The sequence below is a fragment of the Kogia breviceps genome, chromosome 1, assembly GCF_026419965.1.
Source record: "Kogia breviceps isolate mKogBre1 chromosome 1, mKogBre1 haplotype 1, whole genome shotgun sequence".
Classification (NCBI taxonomy): Eukaryota; Metazoa; Chordata; class Mammalia; order Artiodactyla; family Physeteridae; genus Kogia; species Kogia breviceps.
Window position 1 is genome coordinate 116076503 of NC_081310.1, and position 21878 is coordinate 116098380.

The following is a 21878-nucleotide window of genomic DNA, read 5'->3' on the forward strand; positions in this document are numbered from 1 at the left end:
ATAGAAAAGAAAAATAAGTCACCTAAGGGGACATGGCTAATAAATGTTTGAGTCAGGATTAGAACCCAGGGCTGTTTTCAAAGCCTGTGGTCTTTGCCCTACATCATGCTGCCTCCCTTGTTTAGTCTTGCTTATCTTTTTCTTTTTTTTCTTTTTGGTGGTACCGGGCCTCTCACTGCTGTGGCCCCTCCTGCTGAGGAGCACAGGCTCCGGAAGCGCAGGCTCACAGGCCCAACTGCTCTGCGGCATGTGGGATCCTCCTGGACCGGGGCATGAACCCGTATCCCCTACATTGGCAGGCGGATCTCCCAACCACTGCGCCACCAGGGAAGCCCGTATTTTTTTTTTTTAATATTTATTTATTTTTGGCTACGTTGAGTCTTCGTTGCTGTATGCAGGCTTTCTCCAGTTGTGGCGAGTGGGGGCCACTCTTTGTTGCATGGGTTTCTCATTGCGGTGGCTTCTCTTGTGGAGCACGGGCTCTAGGCACGTGGACTTCAGTAGTTGTGGCTCACGGGCTCAGCAGTTGTGGCCCATGGGTGTAGTTGCTCCGCGGGATGTGGTATCCTCCCAGACCAAGGCTCGAACCCGTGTCCCCTGCCTTGGCAGGTGGGTTCTTAACCACTGGGCCACCAGGGAAGCCCAGCCTTGCTTATCTATTGATAAACATGCTTGTAATTAAAAATGAGCTAATACTTATTGATTAAAGGTGGGGCTTTCTCTGAGATCCAGAAGTCATTCACAGCATTCTCTTGAGAGACCCTAAGACTAGGGGTCCAACAATGTATAAGGAGCTCTTTCATGGGGTGGTCTTAGAGACCCCATGGAGGTTCTGACAACAGAAGGCCACAGGGAGCTTCCATGTCCCATTTTCTCCAAGGCCAGTCCTTGGGACATATTACTGAATAGAAACTATTGATTTACTGTGCTCTTTAATACTTGTGTAATAGGATGACTTTATCATAAGAAAAGTGTCTGTTTTCCCACTAGACTTGAATTTTGTGAAGTAAGGGACTATACTTATTTTCTTCATTGCTACATTCCCACCCTTAATGCAGTGCTTAGTCAATAATAGATGCTCAATGAAATTTGTTGAATGAATGAATGAAAATAATATCTAATCAAGTGTGGGCCAAAGGTGTAGGCTGGAGTTAAGGATGGCTTATGATCAACTCCCCGGATATAGATGTGTTTCTCAGGATGTGTAGTCTAAACTGAGGTGGCCCAAATCAGGATTGGTCAGCAAGCCTGTGCAATCTGTTTCCATTTTTTAATATCCATAATAAACTCTTGGTCACAAGCCTGAGGCCATTTGACATGGGAAATGAAGTGTTTCCTTTTTTCCCCTGCCCTTGCATCGTGAACTGAAGATAAACTTTTTTTCCTTGTCTCCTTGATTCCTCAATCAAGTTGGATTTATGCTAGGCTTACAAAGAGAAACCCTCCTACAGAGAGTGCTTACAGCATCCAGCTTGTTCCCCAAAGGCAAAAGTCAGGGTGAAAGTGTACATTAAGCCCACTTAATTAAGTGTGCATTAATATTAAGCAATTAATATTGTGCTCAAGAAACAAAAAGCAAGAGCGTTACAAGTGGTTTTTGTCATAATCCTGTATATCCCAAATGTGTAAACTCCAGGAAAGTCCAGATCCCCAGTAGGAACCCATCTGCTATATTTCTAGTCTGATACTCTTCTGTTTATATTTGCTCATTTCTCTCACAGAGTGCCAGGAGAGAAAAAGTGATATTTTAAAAATTCATCTGCTAGTATTTATGCAAACACAATCCTCTCCAAGTGTGGGTTGAGCAATATGAGGAAAGCAGATGCAAATGCCTCCAATGGACCTCAATGAAACTGTAATAAAGAGAAGGGAGAAATACATATATCTACCTTATAAGATCTGAAGAGCAGAAGACAGAAACTGTCCTCTGACCAGCTGCACTTGACAGGGAGAAGTTCTGGGTCTTGAGCTCCAGATTTGGAGGCTTATTTTCATCTGTCAGTGAATCTGTTGGGCTTCTCCTGTGTACTAGCCAGTTAGGGAATTATAAAAGCTTAAGATTCCTGGTTAAGGATATAACAGTAAACAATTATAAAAGAGCATGTTACTGACCTAAGGAGAAAGGGGAAGAAACATTGGTTGAGCCTCAATTATCCGCTTAACTTTTTGCTGAGTGTTTCACACACAGTATTTCAGTATTTAGTTCTGAAAGCTATCCTATGATACTGTCATCCTCATCCTTCAGACCCAGCCTCACGGTGGCCGTATAACTTGTTCAACGTCATATAACTTAGACTGTCTATTTTGAAAATCCATGCTTTTCCCCCTATATCATAAATAAGGAGCTTCTAAGGCTTAAAATCCAATGTTATATGTGTTTGGAATCTAAATAGCTAACATCAGGGAGTTCCCTGGCAGTCTAGTGGTTAGGACTCGGCGCTTTCACTGCTGGGCCTGGGTTCAATCCCTGGTCGGGGAACTAAGACCTCACAGATCGAGTGGCGTGGCAAAATAATAAAAAAATAAAATAAACAAATAGCTGACATTGGTTGAGTGTTTAAGGCAAAAGTTTAAGTTCTTTATATATGTTAACAGATTTAAACTTTGTAATCACTCTAGGAGGTGGATACTACCCTTATCCCATTTTAAGGATGGAGAAATTGAATTTACGTATAAATAAAGTTGTCCAAATCACAAGGAAATAGCAGAGCCCAGTCTGGATCCCGAAGCCATGCTTCTAAGCACTGCACCACACTGCCTCTCCTCTGAGGAGCGCTTTTAAACACATTCCAGAATCCTGTCTCCCCTTCAGCCACCCCAAGCCTACATTGATTTAACGGGGACAATATTCAGTAAACACAGTACAGTAAGTCCTCCATATCCACAGGTTCCACATTCAGGGATACAACCAACCATGGATGGAAAATATTCAGGACGAAACCAAACAAACAGAAAGTTCCCAAAAGCAAAAACGAGTTTGCATCCCTGGCAACTGTTTACATAGCATTTACATTGTACTAGGTATTAAGAAATCTAGAGATGATTTAAAGTATACAGGAGGAGGTGCATAGGTTTTATGCAAATATGACACCATTTTATATACGGGACTTGAGCATCCCTGGAGTTTGGTATCCGTAGGGGGTCCTGGAACAAATCCCCTGCTGTTATTGAGGAAAGACTGTATTTCAATTCCTCTCAAAATCTCTCTTCTTGCAGCCCACATCCCAGGGTCCTTGCCTGGAGATGTAATGCCTCAGGCAGGCCAGGACAGTCACTTGCAACAAGCCTGGAAAAAAAGAATTGGATAATCTATACTCTTTAGAAGTTCAAGAACCAAGCAGTTTAGAGTTTCCCCCTTAGTATAAAGAGAATACTATTCTGCTTGCAATAAAGGTTAGCAGGTCTCCCCGTGCAGCCTGATGCTAGAAGGAGACAGAGTGGATGGCCGCACGCCAGGCCCAGGTCCCCCTGTCCCCTCCTCACCCTCCTCTCCAGGTGTCTTCCTGAAGAGAATGAAATAAATTAAAAGAACATCCAGGGCAAGAGAGCTGTTTCCCTTTCCCGTAAAGGCCTTTGTTAAGGCACCATGTTTAAGAAGGCATAGCAATGTGGGGAGGGAGCCAGGGGCCTGGTCTCAGAAGCCTGAGTACTACCATTTACAGAGAAGCAAGCAGAAGAGAAGAATCTGAAAGATGGAGCCTTAACTCAAAGACACAGAGTTAAGCCTAAAGAAAGTGTTTCAATAACTGAATGACGAAGTTTTAAAACTTATGGAACTAAAATTAGTTTTTTCCCTCTTGCTACCCAGGAAGTGGAGGCTCACAGGGATAGCAGAGTGACTTAGAGAAAAAAGAAAATGTGTTTTCTTTACACATCTGAGTGGAGGTGAGTAATTTTGCAATCCTGGTTTACACAGGAAAGGGGAGGCGGGTATGAGTTTCAGTAGTCAGAATCAGAGCTGAGGCAGCTGCAGTCCCCCTCACTCCCTCTCCACAGCAGCAGGGGTAGGATCCCCAAGACCTTTCTTTGAAGACCTGTTCTCTCCCCAGTGAGGTCCACGTGCTTGTATTTAGACAACATGAGGACACGTTCATGAACCTCACCCACAATGTTCAGTGCAGGTAAACTGCCGACCTCTCTCTGCTGAGGCCCATGATGATGGTGGGGTCCTTTGTGTCCAAGGAATGGGATGTCGTCCACTTTTTACTGCCTGTGGGTGTCCAGGACAATGACCACACCAGAGGGTGGTGACCCACAGCTGAGAAAGAAGATCCTCGTCTGCAGTCGCCCCTCACTCCCATCACATTAGGAAGATGCTGAAGACCAGCTGAGGAAAAGAAAACTAGGAGCCAAGCTCTGCAATGAAGGATGAGGACCTGAACTCAGCAGGCTTCTCCGGCAGGTTAACATGAATGTGGCAGAGGGTCCTAGCACTTCATGTGGCAGAAGGTTGCTTTTCTGCTAGAAACAGAAAATGAGAAAGACTCTTTTCCAAGTACAGAACCGACCCTTATCTATGTACAATCTTCCCTGATGACAAGCAGCAAAAAGTGTAGTTGATAGGTGCCCAGGTTTGGAAGTTCAAATCCCAGCTGTGCCACTTCTTTCCTATGTAACTTTGGGCACGTTACTTAACCTCTCTGTGCCTTTCATCTGTCAAATGGAGAAAATAATACCTTCCTCAAAGGATTGTTGGAGGATTAAATAACATATATAAAGCCTAAAGAACAGTTCCTGGTACATAATAAGCCCTCAATAAATTTGGCTATAATTACTTTTATGACAAGGGTAATAGCAGTATGATTTTGAAGGTCTTTCTAGTTTAACGAATCCTTAAATTTACTGACAAGTGATTAAGGGTAAACTCTAATTGAATTTTTCAACAAAATCAGAGTCTCTCCCTCCATAGGCCAATCACCTTTTGCAAGGAACGGTACCCCACACCCTGGAAAGAAAGGTATTTATTCAATGAATCAGCCTTCAGCCAAATAGGATTTTGAAACAAGACTGACATCCTGACACTTCCTATCATTAAGGATGTTCTGATAATCATGTTATATAAGAAGACAGTACCCAACTACTGTCCTTTTCCTCCTATAGGCTGAGTTCAGGATCAAGTCAGCCTTCATTCAAAATGGGCACTTCAGCATGAAAACAATACTCATGGGGGCTTCCCTGGTGGCGCAGTGGTTGAGAATCCGCCTGCCGATGCAGGGGACACGGGTTCGTGCCCCGGTCTGGGAAGATCCCACATGCCGCGGAGCGGCTGGGCCCGTGAGCCATGGCCGCTGAGCCTGCGCGTCCGGAGCCTGTGCTCCGCAATGGGAGAGGCCACAACAGTGAGAGGCCCGCATATCACAAAAAAAAAAAACAAAAAAAAAAAACAATACTCATGGAAAGAATGTGGAGTTAGGAAGTCCTGGGTTTTCCATTTTGGTCTCCTAGCTTCCTAACTGTGAGAGCCTAAAAGGGTTGTTTCTAAAAATGAAGATAATACCTACAGAGTAGGGTCTTGTGAAGGAGGATTAAATTAAATTAAAGTGACCAGTATAAAGAAGGCACTCAAATGTCAGTTCCTGCTTCTTCTTTCCCCCTTTCCTGCTGAGATACAGAGTTGGACTACTCTGTGGGAAGGGGGCATTCATCAAATGATGTGTCAGTTTATTTTTCTCCCACTTTTTTGAGGCAAGGGATCATGAAGATGGGAAGAAACAATCACCCATCAAGAAAAGATTGGTCTAATCTTTTCTACCCAGTGGAAATTGCCCATTTTCCTCCTCTAGCACTTTAGACAATGATCAAAGTCCAGCTGATACTGAATGATCTAGCTACTCTAAGACAGCCTCGGTCAACCAAGGAGTAAGTGTCCTGTTGATTGCTATTGAAGGTGGAAACAAATAAGACCTCAAGCAAATCCATCCTAATATGGCCCCTTTCCAGAGTTCACAGGATGTCTGCAACACCCAAGGGGGCAGGACAAGTGGCCAGAGCATTGAGATGCTTCATTATCAATAGAGGAGGTACTGCAAGTCCTGCCAGCTTCTTATCGGAGTTCTAAGGACAAAGCTGAGTGTCCAGTCCAATCCCCTCCAGTTATACCAAGTCATAGTCACAGAGCCCTTCTCTTCCCTGCTAACATCCATTCAAGCACCCAACCATCAAACTCACCAAGGCCTCACCATAATTCCCCACCCACTCTGTTTTCTTCAACTGCCAGAGAACTTTTCTAAGATGAAGCAGAGGCCAAGAATCTGGGGCCCCTTGGACAGGAGTCATCTTAGCTGTTGACACACACAAGTGCTGACATTGGAAAGTACCACTACTGAATCAAAAAGCCACTTCCTAGAGATGGCGGAAGTCCTCAAGGCTTGGTTCCTGGAACACCACTGATGTGGTCCAGAAACTTGAAGCCTTCCATGCCTCAGTTTTCCAGCATGTGGGAAGGGTAATGACAACAAAGGAAAATTGCTACCTACTGCCCACGTTGTCATCACTATAAGTTTGAATGACTCAACCGACTTCAGATGCTGTGAAAAGTAATTAGTATTTACTGTGTTTTCTGAGATGAAAGGTTCCAGAATTAGGCAGAGCTGAGTCAAGCAGTAGGGTGTCAGCTGGGGTGCAGTGAAGATTTGACAGCATGTTCCCTTGGCTTGTAGACTGAACTTTAATTTTTGCCGTGGTAGAAATTTTTCGGTAACAATTACTTTATTTTTTCCTTTGTAAAATACTTTTACATTTCTCCTTCCAAGTCTGAGGCATGAAGAATTGTGTTGGAATACAAAACCACTCCTCCCAGTTGAACTGCTCAGGACTGCAATTTAAAAAATAGTTGAACATCTCTTAGATTCTTCTTCATACCATGCCATGCAAAGGGGCTAGTATCTAGCTTTTTGGTTGTTTCTTTCTCTTTCCAACAAAACAAGTAAAATTTCTCAGATTGAGAGTCTATGAGATCCTGTTCAGCTTCTGCCCTGACAGCTGTCTTTGCATCCCCCTACATTTTCAGATGAGCTTCATTTCAGACTCATTTTGGAAATGTAGACATTTATTTGCTCCTAGGCCACTTACTCTTTGCCTCTCTGTTCAAATGTCAGGAGCACAAAAGGAAAAGATTGCAATGATCATGTGCAACTTGCCATCCCAAACCTCTGATGTAAGAGATGCAAAGTAGGCTAGAGTGGGCCTTGGCTTCTCTGCCAGAAGAGAAGGAAGTGGGAAGAGGCCCCGGGGCTGCGGTGGAGACTCTATCAGCAAAGTCAGCACCTACAGGCTGACAGAGGTAGCAAACAGGTCTGTGCCTGGTGCCCCACCACGCAACTGCCCTATCGGGCCACATCAGGGGCTGTCGAGCCGAGTTTCTGCACACTGTCTGCACTCCTACATGCTGTCGGTAACACAGGCATCCTGTGAACTCAACAGACAGTTTCTTGTGGAGCTGAACCCTCTGCCTCATTCTCATCTCCTACATGTGCCCCCTTCACCACCACACTTTGATCCAAATTCTTCTCAGGGTCCCTAGGTTCTACTTGAAATCAATCCCTGGTGGCCAGGATGTCCACAGTTTAGCTTATAGCCTTCAAAACAAAGGTGAAAAAAATAATCATCACTAAAATAAATAAAAATGAGTCTCCACTTTCTGACACTTTTGATTTTTTGATTTGTTTACCATGTGACAATTTCTACCTACTTCCCATCTTGCATCGTCATTTGCCTTCTTTGGGGCCTTTTCCTTCTTCTTCCCTTTGGGCCAACCCATTGACAACCATCCCACAGAATGGCTGGACGGTGAATTGCCTGTCTTACAAATTCATCCTCTAAACAATTGTTCAGTTAAAATACTCTTGGGCCCTCCATCAAAAAAGATCAGCAATGTTCTTTGAAACGTCTAAGCCTGTCGCATGTCTGAACATACCTAGGGCCATGTTTCTCTCCATTTCTATGACTCAACAACCTCTCTGACTCTCTGGTTTCCATACTATTAGATTGCTTTGGGGTTAGTTGTGAGGTGAAGACCTAGAGCAAAATTCAAGTTGGTAGTCATAATACTACACTGAACCTCAGACAGAAGATTGACATGGTTTCTTACCTGCCAGGAATAAGCAACCACAGGACTGAAGTGATTTTCAAGATTCAGGATTTGCTGAGTGGTCCTAATTGCTAACAGCCAACAGAGGAAGGGGATGCCCAAACCCAGCCAGCCTACCCTGTGAACTGTTGGGCACAGTCATTCCACTAAGGATGGTGGTTTGCCCATTTTTGTGTTTTGCCATTATTTTGGCAGGATGAAACCCCCAAGGGCTAATTTACCCCACTGACTGCCACTTAACAATTAAAAAATGAACAAACAAAACAAAAAACAACAAAACTTAGGTTTGTTTATTGAGAAGAAAACCAAAGCTTTGGAGAGAAGACAGGGACGATGTCTTTGGATCCCCAGGGCCTAATGGTCTCAAAATATATTTACTGAGGTCATTTGATTCCTGTGAGGGTTCATCATACATAGTTTTCCAATCATTCCAGTCCTGAAACTACCCTTGGAAGGTAAATCTTTGTCTTAGAGTACAATCAGGTAATGGATTGTGGCCAGACTAATTTCTTAATTTTTATAAAACGTCGTAAAATGGGATAGGGAGGGTGGGAGGGAGGGTGACGCAAGAGGGAAGAGATATGGGAACATATGTATATGTATAACTGATTCACTTTGTTGTAAAGCAGAAACTAACACACCATTGTAAAACAGTTATACTCCAATAAAGATGTTAAAAACAAAACAAACAAAAAAAGACATGAATGAAATCAGAAGTAAAAAAAAAACTAAAACGTGGTAAAGAGGAGAGGAGTGGCAGGAGGCTGAGCCTCCCAAATGCTTAGAATTAATTGATTGGGGTCATTGATGATCTGTTAAAGATGTTTCTCTCTAAAACTTGGTCGGGGGGAGAAGGAGGGTCCAACGTGGTCACCAAGGTGGCCAGAAATCCAAATGCTATGACAGGCAAAATTCTTGGCATAAGAGAAAAGAAAATTGGGCAATAGGATTAGACTGTGTGTTTCTGAGGTCACGTCAGCAGTCTCCTGGGCCACGCTTTTGCTTGCTCACAATGCAGTTTGCTCAAGCAGTGCAGCTGTGGGCAGCAGGGCTTTGCATACAAAGCCCTGGTGAGAGAAAATCAAAATAATCCCCATTAAGTTCCTATTGTCTGAAAACTTAGAAACCCTAATGAGAGGCTTCCAGAGTGAACACAGCAGCAGGAGGGCACGTCTGATGCATGCTGTCTTCTGTGAGGATGCCACTGTCGCCGTGGGCAAGCTGAGTGCCCAAGTGCATCAGAGCAGTTTCCCTGGAAGCAGCCAAGACTGATGGGGCACCCCAGGACTCAGAAGCCACAAGGAAGAGACAGAGAAGCAGCCCAGAAGTGACACTGGCGTCCTGAAGGAGACCCTGGGCCTGAGGGGTGACTATCTTTAACCCCACATTTTGTTAGTTGCTCCTCAGAAACTCTGAGCAGATTTCACTTTGAAGGTCCCAGACTCTTTTAAGTGTGGTGCTGCCTAAAGGCAGGTCAAATGCCCTATGCAGGACTCCCTCACCTCTACAATTCTCAAACTGTGTTCTCATTACACTTCAGGTAGAGGATTCTCTTATGGGAAGAAGGAGAATGCTTATTCCCCCAGCAATGAGCAATTGTGGAAGCACTCCTCTCTAGACCGGGCAGATGGATTTCAGTGTTTTCTGTCCAAACACTGCGTCCCCTCACCAGCTCTGCATTACATCTTGGCACTGCGCAGCCCACTAGTACCACATCATATCTTGGCACTGAGCCAAGAGTGTGCCCGGCAGCACTTAGCACCATACAGGGAGTCTATGGGGGCCCTCCAAGCTCCCTCCACCACACTCCTACTGGAGCAGGGGAGGAGATTACCAGGCAGCAAGTCACAGTGTTGTTAGGTATTGTTATTATTAGCCTGATGTGTAATAAATCTGCATGGTGCAATAAATTAAGGCAAGGATCTGTTCTCACTTTACACGCTGCCAATAGTTTTATTGTAACAGCTTGAAGATGTGCGTTTTCCTTTTTAGGCAGAGCAGAGGAAGCAGTGAAATTTGAAGAGAGAACAAAAGGATACTTGAATGTAGTTTGCAAGACAGGTATTGGACAAAAGGCAGCTCATCAGGACAGTGAGCATCTAACATTTCTGTGTTTAATGGTGTTGGGGAACTTTGATGCCTTACAATGCCCCAAGAATTCATTTTCATATCAGTAGATCTGCGTTCTGCAAAGCTGATCTCTCTACCAAGACTTACAGTGCTTTCTTTCGGTGATAAACCTGAGCTGATTGTAAGATCACACAAATTGGTTCTGGAACTCATTAAAGTCAGCAGATGAGCATTAGTGAGATAGTTGCATAGGCTGAAATTGTGATAATCTGTCCATTTTGGCAATTATGGCGCAAAGGGTGAAGAGAGGGGAGGTGAGAAACCCTACGACTCCCAGCAGGAAGATTATGATGCATTTCAGGTGCCTGTCCAGTGATGCACATGCCCTGGCTTTTCTTCCTTTACACCATGCACCTCGGTTCTGCAAGAGACAAGGGAAGGGCTTGAGAAATGCTTCCCCTCTATCCTTTGCCAAGTTCAAAGTCCAGGCCAAGGCCTTTAATCATGTCCCCAGAATACCTTACCCTTAATGATTTTTTTTTGTCAAGAGTGCTCCTCGTTGGTAGGAAATCTATTTCTATTCTTTTAGAATTTAGCCTTTACTTTTGAAATTCAAATTGTTAGTCATCCAAGACTTCTTAACCCTCTGGTTCCAGGGCCTTCCATTTATCTTTTTCTTCTGTTTCACTAGGCTAATAGGCTACTTTCCCCTAAACTAGGCATACTGGGTGCTGATGCTCTGCTTTATGTGCCATTGGATCCCCTGAATGTTTATTAAGCTCTTGAGTACATAATTGATACTCAATATATAAATGGTAATTAACTGATTTTCAAAAGAGTCATATATGGCTCATTCTACAACTACCAGCTCTGTTTCCCTAGTTTACCATCATCTCTGTTTTACCCTGCAAAACTATGCATTCCCCGTGACCTTCCAGCCCAAAACAACTGACGCCCTTGGTAATCCCCTTGGCAAAACCCTAATACTCTCACCCCTTCAGTCCTCCTTAGAAAATACTACACTCCTTTGCTTGAATCTCATTTATTAGCAGCAAGCACTAAGACAGGAAATTTCATTCTCTGAGTTTGAGTAATCTCATGAATTCTATTTTTTTCTCATATGTTTTCCCCCTAATACAGTCTACCTCTTGTTAATCTGTAACAAGCCTAATCAGTATAAACTCTGGAAAAGCTGAGGTCATAATTTCTGAATCTGGTTTGAATTTGGGATTTGCTCCCTCAACTCAAAATTAATATTTTAAATGTACTAGAAGTGTGTTTTCCATTTTCTGGCCTCAAAGTTATATTTTTTACACACACAGTTTAGGATCTGGCTCAACTAATTATGAAAATGGAAAGGAAATTCCCAACTCCTTTTCTGGCTTTTCCTCTATGTCACCACTGCCTGCCACCAATATACACACATACACACACACACACACACACACACACACACACACAGAGACATACAAGTCACTGGAGATGGGAAAGATGGAGTCCTTGCTTGAATTCCCCTTAGGTTGTATCACTGTCTGGAAATGATTGGTTCTCATCCAGAAGCAGACAGGGACAGAGTAAAGAGTTACTGTTTTAGCTTAGCCATATAAAGTAGCACATACCCCAGGCTTTAATCTTTCTGTAAGGCTGCTCTGGGATATGGTCTTCTTTCTAGTGAATAAGCAGATTCATGTTAACTAATATTTACCAAGTACTTATTTTGTTCCCAGTACTGTATTGTTCATTATATTATCTCATTTAACTTAATTCTTGCCCTTTAATGATATTTTCATTTCATAAATGAGGAAGCAAATGTTGAAAAATATTAGGTGGCTTTTGCTGGATGGTAGAACCAGAGTTTTGGATTCCATGTCTACTGTTCTTCACATTTCACCATGTTTTCTCTTGTCTGATTTTTTAACTTTGTGCTAATAAAATCCTATGTGTAAGAAATGGAACGCTCTGTATAAGGTAGTTGCTCTTAAGTATCATACAGAGCATGGACATCTGTATGTTACTTAAGAGTATGTACCATTCTGATGAAACCCCATTCTAGAGCTGGCATTGGCTTCTGGGTAAATACCCATCTAGTAAATACTCAAGCAATACTTTATAAAGATTTACACAAATTTCTCACTGGAAATTGGGAGCTTAGGACATCTCCAAGATTGGGTCCAAGCATTATGCATCAAGGGAAGGAACAGAAAGCCTGATGATACTGTAAGATGCTGGTTGTGTGTTCCTTTATGCCATAGATAATGGGTCTAAAAGTTGTATTAATTTGTTGTAAACAAAATTGAGTAGGATGAAAATAGGGGGAAAAAAAAAATCTCTGCCTAAATTTCTGTTTATTTATTTATTTTTTTGTGGTACGTGGGCTTCTCACTGCTGTGGCCTCTCCTGTTGCGGAGAACAGGCTCACGGGCCCAGCCGCTCCACGGCATGTGGGATCCTCCCAGAAGGGGGCACGAACCCGCGTCCCCTTCATCGGCAGGCGGATTCTCAACCACTGCGCCACCAGGGAAGCCCTAAGTTTCTTTTTAAAAAGGTATTTGAGGACTTCCTTGGTGGCGCAGTGGTTGAGAATCCGCCTGCCAATACAGGGGACGTGGGTTCGAGCCCTGGTCCAGGAAAATCCCACATGCCGCGGAGCAGCAAAGCCCGTGCGCCACAACTACTGAGCCTTCAAACCACAACTACTCAGCCCACATGCCACAACTACTGAAGCCTGCGCACCTATAGCCTGTGCTCCACAACAAGAGAAGCCACCACAATGAGACACCCACGCACCGCAACGAAGAGTAGCCCCGCTAGCCTCAACTAGAGAAAGCCCTCATGTAGTAACAAAGACCCAGCACAGCTATAAATAAATATTTTAAAAGGTACTTGAAATCATAATGTCAGGTTTTTGAAGATGTTTGGTTAGCAAATAACCATTTACCTTTCCTATACAGGCAACTAGTATTTTTTCAGCATTCACTATATGTTAGTTAACATTATAAATTTTATGTACTATTCAATCTTCACAAAACTCTATGAGGTAAATGCCATCCTCATTTTACATATACAGAAACTGAGGCTCCAACAGGTTAACTAATATGTCTAAGGTCACACAGTGGCAGGGTCAGAATTTGAAGTCACACTGTGTGACTCCAGAGCCTACATGTTTAATCACACTTAGGGTTGCCAGATAAAATACAGGGTGCCAAGTTAAATCTGAATTTCAGATAAGCAAAACCCAAGTATTGTGTGGAACATATTTATACTAAAAATATATTCATTGTTTATCTGAAATTCAGATTTAACTGGACATCTTGTATTTTTATTTGCTAAACCTAGCAACCCTAACCACACTATTCTGCCTTCTAAAAATGCATACATATGTCTATATCTACGCGGGTTGCTTAATTTGTGGTTTACATATGCTTGAGTTTTGTTACAGAATAGGAAATGATGTTAACTCATATCCACAAAGCTAGAGCAAGCCCTCTTGGATTCCTTTACCCTCCACTTATTGAAGGCTGGGTTTGTCTGGGGCCAGTCTTACCCTTGATATGGCAGTTAAGTGCAAGCTTTTCTCTTTTGATAAGAGAAGACTTTGCTTACTGTTGGCACATTCTGGCCTCCTGCCTATATTGAGCTTTCTCTTCAGTGGCCAGAAGTTTTCTGCCTGGTGCTCATCCTTATCCAACTTCCTTGCTGCAGAAATCTTTGATTTTTTCTTGGAGTTTCAGAGCTGCATGGTTGAGTAGCTGCTTCCTCCCAAATGACAATGTTCACAGAAAGAAATGGAAAAGAATGAGCTGGCTTAGCAGAAAGGGACCTTGCATATAAAGTCTGTTGTATAAAACATATAAATAGGCAATCCACACACCACCACACAAAACACTCATGTTTATCAGTGTGTGTACTCTCCACTCTAATGTACATCATGCAGGGACTTCCCTGGCGGTCCAGTGGTTAAGACTCCAGGCTTCCACTGCAGGGGGCACAGGTTTGATCCCTGGTCAGGGACGAAGATCCCACATGCTGCGCAGCCAAAAAAAAAAAAGTTCTCCTTGGAAATAGAAACTCTTTTTAATGGCCACTTAGAAGACAAATATATTGTCCCTAGATCACACAATGCATTAAAAAAAATAAAGGACTTTTGAATTAGCTTATCTTTATTATCTTTCAATAATATGGATAATTGAAAAGTGACCATCCATTTACAGGCTTGGATGGTTACAGAATTACCGCTATAGTCAAGATTTTTTAAGTCTTTTAAACAGCATGAATTTTTATGAACTTAGAATAAAATAATAATGATAGATAATATTTATGATAACATAAAACCAACATTTTGCCATTATGTGCCAGGTTCTAAAAATAGTATTTTAGATGCCTGATTGCTAAAATTTTTACCAAAACCCTATGATATTTTGTACTTTTATTAGTACGATATCACAAAAGAGCACACTGAGGCTGAAAGGGGTTAAGTAGTTTGCCCAAGGTGGCACAGTTGGTAAGTGGCTAAACCTGCATTTAAACCTATATAGGACTTCCCTGGTGACGCAGTGGTTAAGAATCTGCCTGCCAGCGCAGGAGACATGGGTTCGAACCCTGGTCCGGGAAGATCCCACATGCTGCGGAGCAACTAAGCCCGTGCGCCACAACTACTGAGCATGTGCTCTAGAGCCCGTGAGCCACAACTACTGAGCCCACGTGCCACAACTACTGAAGCCCGCACACCTAGAGCCCGTGCTCCGCAACGAGAAGCCACCGCAATGAGAAGACCGTGCACCGCAACAAAGGGTAGCCCCCACTCGCCGCAACTAGAGAATGCCCGCGCGCAGCAACAGACCCAACGCAGCCAAAAAAATTAAAAAGTAAGTTAGGCATTAAAAAAAATAATAATAATACATTTAAAAATAAACCTATATAGTCTCACTCTAAAGACCATATTCTTAATTACTGAGCAATAATGCCTCCACAGCATAAGATCGGTAGGTACAGCTTCTGTGGTGAAAAAGAAGTTTTAAAAAAATTTCCAAACTGTTGCTGACCCTTTCACTCCAAAGGCATGAAATGCTTTCTTTCTGAAAAAGTAAAGAATATCCAGGCGGAAAAGAAGGTGGATGGCAAATAGCCAAAGTGGTTAGTATTAATTTATATGATTAAATTCCTAGAAACGCAACCTACCAAGACTGAATCATGAAGAAACAGAAAATCTGAACAGACCAATTACCAGTAATGAAATCAAATCAGTAATCAAAAGCCTCCAACAAACAAAAGTCCAGGACCAGATGGCTTCACTGGTGAATTCTACCAAACATTCGAAGAAGAACCAATCCTTCAACAAAATAAAAAGGGAATCCATTGAATGGAAGAAAATATTTGCAAATTATATATCTGGTAAGGGGTTAGTATCTAAAATATATAAAGAACTCAAGCAACTTAATAGCAAAAAACCAACAACCTGAATAAAAAATGGGCAGAAGATCTGAATAGACGTTTTCCCAAAGATATACAGATGGCCAACACAAACATGAAAAGGTGTTCAACATCAGTAATTAGGCAAATCAAAACTACAATGAGCTATCACCTCACACCTGTTAGAATAGCTATTAAAGACAACAAATAACAAGTGTTGTGGAGAAAAGGGAACCCTCATGCACTGTTGGTAGGGTTATAAATTGGTGAAGCCACTATGGAAAATGGTATGGAGGCTCCTCAAAAAATTAAAAATAGAACTACCATATGATCCAGCAATTCCACTTCTTGATATTTATCTGAAGAAAATGAAAAACTAACTTGAAAAGATTTATGCACCCCCATGTTTGTTGCAGCATTATTTACAATAGCCAAGACATGGAAGCATCCTAAGTGTCCACCGATGGATGAATAGATAAAGAAAATCTGGTATATGTATATAAAATGGAACATTATTCAGCTATAAAAAGAAGGAAATCTTGCCATTTGTGACACGTGGATAGACCTTGAGGGCATTATGCTATGTGAAATAGGTGAGAGAAAGGCAAATACTGTATGATCTCTCTTATACTTGGAATCTAAAAAAAACGAAAAAACAAACAAGCTCATAGATATCTAGAACAGATTGGTGATTGCCAGATGTGGGAGGTGGAGGGGGTAAGAGAAATGGGTGAAGGGGGTCAAAAGGTTAAAAAAATTAGATGTTGTCTGACTACTATACAGCTCATACCTCATGTGACTCACTATACAAGCTGGGCAACACCTGCACTGGTCTATGCCCTGCTCAAGCAGACAGGTCTACTGACCACTCACTTGTATGTCACAGCAATATAAGTAGCCACAAAAGATTCTAAATTCTTACTCTCATTTTCTGTACTCATCTTAAGGTCAACTGGGGCTATAGTCTGAATGTTTGTGTCCACCCCTGCATTCATATGTTGAAATCCTAACTCCCAAAGATGATGGTATTAGGAGGTTGACACCTGGGAGGTACTTATATCATGAGGATAGAGCCCTCATGGATGGGATTAGTGCCCTTATAAAACACATGCCAGAGAGATCCCTAGCCCCTCTCACCAGGTGAGGACACAGCAAGAAGGTGCTGCTACGAATCAGAAAGAAGGCCCTAACCAGAAGATGAGCATGCTGGCATTGTGATCTCAGTTTCAGACTCCAGAACTGTGAGAAATACATTTCTGTTGTTTATAAGTTACCCAATCTGTGATATTTTGTTATAGCAGCCCCAACGAACTACAACAATTGGTATTAAACAATTCTATGGACCAGAACCAGTCTGTGGACCACACTTTGAACAGCACTAATATAGAAAAGATCAGCTTAGCACATAACTAAAATATACAAATATGCTAATGATTTAGATGGTTGGCTATACTCTCTCTCCCTCCCTCACCCACTGCCCCCCCCCCGACTCTCTCTCAACAACACACGCACACACACACACAATCCTGAAATATTTATTGAGAACCTACTATATGCCTGGTACTTTTCTAGGCTCTGGGGATATAGCGATGAACAAAACAGATCAAGTGCCTGTCCTCAGGGAACTTACGTTCTAATTCAACCAATGTTTTGACACCAAAAGATCTGGGTTCCAGCTCAAGATCTTGCCAGTTAACAGCTCTGTGCTTCTGTACAATTCATGTAATCCCCCTGAACAAGTTTCCCCTAGTGCAAAATAAGCCTGATACCTACCTTAATGACATTGTTGGTAGGATTAAATTAGGTACTGTGGAAACATTTTGAAAACTTTAAAATTATATACCAACGTCAGGTCAGTTTTACCATGTGTCCTTCTTGAAGCCAGGGACCATATCTTTCCTGTCTTTGTATCCCAGGCAACAAGCATAACTGCTTGGGAAGTAACAAGCACTCGGTGAAGGTTTGCTGAATAAATAGATGTTAAGGTCCTATACATCTGAGTTATGGTTTTTGTGTAAAATGTTATAACTGCTCTTCAAATCCTTAAAACCACTGCACCAACAGGAAAAGTATATTTGGCACTGCAGAGCATGGCACATGTAATTCTATTCTCAGGTTACAGGTTTCTAAGAGTCTGAGGCCTAAAAATACATATTCTGAACATTTATTAGATGGAAACTTCTTTTTATGGATTTGTATCACCATCTGAATGCTTCTTAAAGGTCTTTTCCATAAATTGACCCTAGGAGTAGCTATGCTGGTCCTTCCAGTTCTAAGCATGCCCTTGCTCTCTAGGGTTATGAGATAAAACTGAGTTGTAAAAGTACCCTGTAAAAGTTGGGAAGCATTTCGAAGAAACTCTCAGCAAATGGTAACATGAAAAGAAATATAGTCAGGTTGCTTCTTTTCAAAAATTGGAATCTCATATTAGTTTTGTTTTTAATTTTAAGGTCAGTTTATTAAGTTCAATGATGAAAGCTATCAGAAGAATATTTTCCTGAAAATGATTTTTTCTTAGAAGAAGAGAAAGGAAAGTTACCACCCTCTCAGCATAGCCACAGATGCCGTGGCAGTCAGACCTCTCTGTGGATGGGGGCAGCCCATCAGTTGGTCAAGTCACTCACAGGGTCAGCAGGATTGTAGTCTGGATGCTCCTCCTCCTCCTCCAGATCCTGGAACAAAGAATCATCTACCTCCACATTGTTTCTAGAATCCTCCAACAACTGGATATCAGATGTGTCAAAATTACACTCTGTTTCAAATGACTGTTTCTCACTTTATTTTTTCCTGCTTGTTCTTCCTCTTTCATTCATTTCTTTTTTTTTTTTTTTTCTTTTTTTTTTTTTTGGTACGTGGGCCTCTCACTGTTGTGGCCTCTCCCATTGCGGAGCGCAGGCTTCGGACTCACAGGCCCAGCGGCCATGGCTCACGGGCCCAGCCGCTCCGCGGCACGTGGGATCTTCCCGGACCGGGGCACGAACCCGCGTCCCCTGCATCGGCAGGCGGACTCTCAACCACTGCGCCACCAGGGAAGCCCTCATTCATTTCTTTTTAATTTCCAAGAATTTTGCATCAAACTTGGCCTTCCAACTTAAGAAATTCTCAACTGTAACAGGAGTACTTTTTGACTTCTGCTTCTTTTTCTTTTTGTTTCTCCCAGGGTATACAGACATTCTCTTTCAGGGTTAGAGATATTACTCTTAGAGGCAGAGAGAGGCACAAATGCTCTTGTAGAAGTCAATTCAGTGGCTAGTTGAGGAGTACCTCATATATATAAGGTGCAAGACTGACACTGCAAGGGGCACTAACACAATTAGAACAGAGTGATCTGCAAGGAGGAATATTTCGTAACGGAAATGCAATGAATACATAAAATACATGACAAGGCAGCATATAAGTGCCACAGGTGAGGTAAAAACAGAAACTGCAGGGAATTCCCTGGTGGTCCAGTGGTTAGGACTTGGTGCTTTCACTGCTGGGGTCCAGGTTCAATCCCTGGTCAGGGAACTAGCATCTCCACAAGCCGTGCAGTGCAGCCAAAAAAACCCCAAAACAAAACAAACAAAAAACCCCACAGAAACGGTATTTCAGAGGAGATGAAAAATCAGAAAAGTTTCCAGGGGGGATTCCCTGTCAGTCCAGTGGTTAAGACTCCATGCTTCCACTGCAGGGGATGCGGGTGTGACCCCTGGTCCGGGAACCAAGATCCCACATACCACATGTGGCACCCACCCCCATCCTGCCAAAAAAGAAAAGTTTCCAGATATAAACTGCTATGCGAGACAGGCCTTCTAGAATTTCAACAAATTTGGGGCCTAGAGGCAATTGTCTCTGTTCCAAGCAAAGACAATTTAGGCAAACGCGTTGACTGCTTTGTAAAAAGTTGGTAGAAATTATAGCAAGCAGTTCAATTTTGCTTGAGAACCAACTCTATATTATGTAAAGGGGCAGTGCAGGATAAGGCTGGAAAAGGGGAATGGAGACATATAACTGGACACATGCCAGATTAAGCAGTTTTACCTAATTTGACAGGGAAAATAATTTTTAAAATAGGGTGGAGCTGTGATCTGGCCACTGCTTTAGGGAGATGGTTCTGGAAAGAACACAAAATGTATTGAAGGGAAAGCAACTAAGCAGGAGACCAAATAGGAAACTACAACAAAAGTCTAGAGAAGAGGTAATCAGTACCTGACCTAGGGCAGTGGCAATGGTGATAGAGAGGAGGGGGCAGATGGAAGAGACATTGGGTAGGAAAGGTCTATACGTGTCTGTCAAATATGGTAGCCCCCAGCCACACGTGGCCATTTAAATCTAATTTAAATACCTTAAAGTTAAATAAAATTTAAAATCTAGTTCCTCAATCAATGCTTGATAGCCACATGTGACTACTGTATTAAATATACAGCTAAAGAACATTACCATCACAGCAGAATGTTCTGTTGGACGGTGATGATGGATACACTTGGAGGACCAATTGGGTACAGGAATGGGGAAGATGGATTAAAGGTGGCTGAGCTTGGGTGGATGAGTAACTGAGAAAGACAGTGCCAACAGCAGGAAAGGGGAAGTAAGGAGGAAAGATGTCGTTTAGTTTCTGTCAAACACCAGGCAGGATAAAGCATCTACACAAAAGCTCAGGTGGGTAAAGCAGGGCATGAGTGGGCTCTCCCAGGCCTTGTAAAGCCACATGATTCCCCGTCCTCCAACTTCCCCTTCCCTGCAGTACTGAGTTGGCTTATCCCCTACTGGGCTCAGTTTCTCCCCAGCTAGGGCGGCTCCCTCAACCTCCCCCATATCAGCGGCTCACAAGAACTGTGATGAGGCAGAAGCCCGAGAGCCTACTGTTTCCTCAGCTCCAAGGCGCCTGCCTGGATCCTCATTTCTCACAGATACCTTCGCTTCCTCTCTCCCAACTGCCTGACTCACCCTTCCCTATGCTCGATCCTTGGAAAGTCCCCTTGACCCCACTTATTTGACTGCCTCCTTTTGAACTCTTCTCTACAAGAACCACGAAACCATTGACCCCACTGCTTTTTTACTTGCCCTGTCTTCCCCCTCAGCTTAGATTCTAAGGTTTATCATTATAACCACACCCTGGCTTGTACCTTCCCCGCTCTAATGACTTTCATCAGCAAAACCCAGCCCTGGCCAAATCCACCTCTCCTTCAACCCTGGAAGCAAAGGAATGTGGCTGGATAAAAACCACACAACCTTGCTGAGTGGTCTCACTTTAGATACAGGACCACTGACTCAAGAGGGCCCTCAGCCTTGTCCATACTACACTTCTCCAGTAACTCTTCCACTCTGAGGGAATTCCTTCTTACCTTCTTCTATCTCCTTAAATAGCCAACAGCCCCTCCCCACTCACAGCTTTCTACTGCTTAGAATAAAAGAAAGCTCATAGCCCTAATCTACCTCATCAAACCCACTGAGGCAACCGCACAACAAAGAATATTCGGTGCAAACTGGGAAAAGGTGCACACAGACGTGTGTGTGTGTGTGTGTGTGTGTGTGTGTGTGATGTGGAGGATTTGCTAAAAGGCACCACCTCTGCAGTTGGAGCAATTAGAAAAGGTGCCCCTTCCTCCAGGTTGATTTGGCCTCAAACTTGGTTGGCAGAACAGGGGCTGGATTTCAGCTCCCACCTGCCTCCTGCACGTCAGTGGCCTGAACAGGCCACCAAAGGTACTACCTGACCTACCTGCATTTGCACACACGGACTCTGCCTTCTCTCCAAAAAGAGTGTGTGAACATACTGTCCTTGCTCCTATCCAAGGCCAAGTCCTCCACTTCTACGCTAGGTCTCATTGTTTCTCACCTACTGGAGGACAAGCTTTCTCCAGCTGTCTTCTCTTATCTTCTGCGTCATCACCTTTACTTCTCTAAAGGATCATTCCAGCATACCAACATGAGGAAACATCCCCCATCTTTAAAATATCTTCCCTTAACCCCAAGTACTCCTCTGTCTCCCTCGTTCTTTACAGCAAAGCTCCTCAAGAGCTGTTTAGACTTGCTATAAACACTTTCTCTTCCTCACCTCCCATCTCTTGTTCACACTAATCAGACTTTCTGCCCAATGACTCCGTTGAAACTGCTTTCGTCAAGGACATCAGCAACCTTCATCAGGTCAAATGCAGTGTTCAAACTCTCAGTCCTCATCTTACTTATTTCAATGGTATTTGATAAGACTGATCACTCCTGAAACAATTCTCTTATCGTCCAACACGCCACCCTCTCCTGGTGTTCCTCCTACCTGGTAGCTCCTTCTCCTTTTCTACAGAATTTCCAAAGGTTGAAGTTCATCTTCCTC